Source organism: Lepus europaeus, chromosome 6 (genome assembly GCF_033115175.1).
Source record: "Lepus europaeus isolate LE1 chromosome 6, mLepTim1.pri, whole genome shotgun sequence".
In the NCBI taxonomy this organism is placed as follows: domain Eukaryota; kingdom Metazoa; phylum Chordata; class Mammalia; order Lagomorpha; family Leporidae; genus Lepus; species Lepus europaeus.
The window spans coordinates 59373041-59376412 of record NC_084832.1 but is presented as its reverse complement, the minus strand read 5'-3'; positions in this window follow the sequence as shown (position 1 = coordinate 59376412).

The following is a 3372-nucleotide window of genomic DNA, read 5'->3' as shown; positions in this document are numbered from 1 at the left end:
GATACATTTGTTTCTCTGGAAGATAAAGCCATTATGAGTTCATATTGATACAACTGACACAATTCAATTCAGACTTGCCAGCTTTTACTTACTCTCTTCTACCCTATGAGTATCTTCTTTCTTCCACATTAAAAATTCTGCTTCCCAACAGTCTATCTGTAACTCCTCATTTATTTAAGCTCACGATAGCTCATATACCTTCAGAACAGGGGGATCAACACTACTACTGATAATGTGCTTACTGATATTTATAATATTTTTCGGTGTTCAGCCTTCCATTTTGGCAGCCATCTGACTCTCTTTGTTTTAGATGATATTCTTGAACGCAGCATGATTTCCTATTTTCCTTTTTACCCAATCTGAAACTATTTTTATTTTTGTTGGTAAATTAAGCTCACTGATTTTTATTGATATGGGTATATGTCAGTTCTTTTTTAAATTATGTGACCTCCTGTTTTGTTCTTTCTGATACATCTTTTGTGTTTAGGAAAGTTTTGTATTTTTTTGTCTGGCATGTACCTTTCTATGACTGTTCCTTCTTAACATCCTCAGTGCCTATTTTTTGGATATCATCCATCAGTTCCCTGCCTTGAGAAATCTGACAGTAGCAAATTCCTCTCCCTGCCCTGTCCTCTAGCCTCTAGTTTGAAACAATATTGTTTTACTCGCAGTTAACATTCTAAAGCCATAAAGTTAGCTTTTAGCTATGCCTTGTATTCTCTGCCTCCTCTCCACATTTTGATGGTTGGGCCAAATATTCATTGAGCATATAATTATACCACACGGCCTCCCATAGTTCCATCATGCAGTAGTGGTGCTGTAGGTAACTTTATATGTAACTCTCACCGTCAGATCCTCATGCCTGTGTCTCACCAGTTATTTTGCTCAGTTGGAGCTTGTTCTCGGGTCAGTTCCTCAGGAAGGGCTCAGGGGATGTGCTCTGAGTTCATAAATTTGTGAACTTCATTCCTGAAGCTCAGTTTGTCTGCATTTTTGCCTCACATTTTCTCTCCTGGAGTGTCTTAAATTCATTACCCCTTACCTTCTGGCATAAAATATTGGTGTTCCATGGTCTGATTTTAGTCGTATGTTCTTTCCTTTCAAAGGGACATGGTTGCAAGTCTCCAGTCAGTGGACTGCCTTTGCAAGCCCGACAGACCAGGCTTCCATCCTTGTTCCTCTGGGTTAGAGGTGTGTGGAGTAAAGTATGTAGCTTCTCTGTGCCTCCTCCTTAAAATGAGGATACAGGGACCTAGCAAGATTATTGTGAGATTTGGATTAGGTCACATTTGTAAAGGACCCCGATCTTTCTATTGGAGACAACTTTAGCAGGTTTCTTTGAAACAGTACTTTTCTTTTTTTGTAGAGAGAAAAAAAAAATGTGAATCTGAAGTTTTGGGAACCACAGAAAAATGAATATCAACACTAGTGATTCACATTTCAATAACTTTATAAAATGCTTTTGTGACTGGAAGGAATTCAAAGAGCATCTAGTTTAATATTGAAGAAAATAGCCACTCTCCTGTTTTTTCTTTTATAGTTTCTGTTTTTCACTACACTATATTTTGTGCATTGCTGCTTTCAACTCTTGTGACCTTCTCCACACTGAGAAAAGACATCTCAATTAGCCCAGTCCCTGAGTCCCTTGAATAATGCCAATCAAATGATCAATATTCAGCCAGCTTTATCAGTCCTTTGGACAGACCATTAACTAATGGAGATATCCCGGTAGCATAAAGAGTGGCTCAGTATCCACCAGGAATTTGTTGGCTGGATTCTGTCTCCCTCCTGTGATTTCTTGCCAGTTATCTACATTTTCAATCAAAACACTTCGTTGGGATGTTCCCTAAGGATACATTTCCATAAGTCAGGACAAGAATAATCTCAAAATGTGTCTTTGGTGAGTCGGGCTTCTGTTGCCTGGGAAGAGAGGAAGCACTTCTGGGAACTGACAGCAGACACTGGCAGCTCAGCAGAGCTTCCGGGCTTCTGCAGGAAGCAGACTGGTGACCCTGCCAGCCTCTTCAGAGGCCGGTGCTGGGAAAGAGGGAGAGAAGAGGCTTAGTTCCTGGAGGGTGTCGGCTGCCTCTCCCTCTGCGCCATGTTTCTATCTCTCTCCAGACAATCTTTTGGAAGTTCTCAATGGGGCTGATTATTGGCTCAAGCCAGGCACTGACTTGCCACACGGCTTGCAGAGAGACTGTGCCAGTTATCTGTTTCGTGCCCTTAGCCCTGCAGCCACACAAGAATAAACAAACCCACATGTCTGCCCTGGACCATATGTGAGCCCCGCACATGTGTAGTTGGTCCTGGTTCTAATGACAGAAACCTTTGCATTCCCCTGTCTTTAATTATCCAAAAGGCATAATAGGGCTTAAGGTATTCGTTGTCCGGTGTACTATGTGAACATGTAGAGGTTACCCAGGCATTCTGTGCAAAGCTTCTTTGTTTGTCAGACGGGGGTCTGCCATTAAAGATCCCCAGCAGAGAGCCCTCCATTGTGAAAGGGGTGAATTGTGTGCACACAGGCCCCTTCAGCCTCACACTTCTTCCCCAGGTGAGACTCCAGCTCCTTCAGTTCCTGAAAGGAATTGACTGGAGTGTTTTCTCTCATCTCTGACTTTTACCTCATTCTTTATGGAAATCTTTATCACCAATTCTCACTCCAGGGATTGCTTGATATTTGGGACATTTGTGAACTCTCCCAGCGAAAGCAAAATGAAAATCCAGCTCCTGACCATGGGTCAGCGGGTCTGGACTGCAGACCTGGGACAACCAGTCTTCTCCGACTTGCCAGAACCAGCCCCAGTCCCCAGGCAGCACCTCCGCAACCAGGATGCTGTGGACTGAATGTCCGTGTCACCCCAAAATTCTTATGTTGAAACCCTAACCTCCACCTTAATGGTGTTTGGGGGTGGGTCCTTTGGGATAAAATGAGGTCATGATGGTAGAGCCCTTGTGAATGCACCTAGTGCCCTGAGGGAAAGGGGGAGAGACACGGGCACTCTCTCGTACCTCCCCTCTCTCTCAACACACACTCCCAAAAAAGGCCAACTGAGGACATAACTAGGAAGGGGGCTCTCATCAGAACCCAACCATGCTGGCGCCTTGATCTCAGACTACCAGCCTCCAGAACCGTGAGAAATAACTTTTTGTTGTGTAAATCATCCAATCTATGATATTTGCTCTAACAGCCTGAACTAAGACTAAAGACAGCTAGTCTTTCATTTTCATTGTTTTTGTATACATATGTCAGCTACCTTTGTGAAAATCTTGCAACTTTGACTTCTTTTTTGAATGAAAAATAAGAAAAGAAAATGGGGCTTTTGTGGGGGATCTGAGGGACTGGGAAAAGTAGAGCCAAAAAGTGGA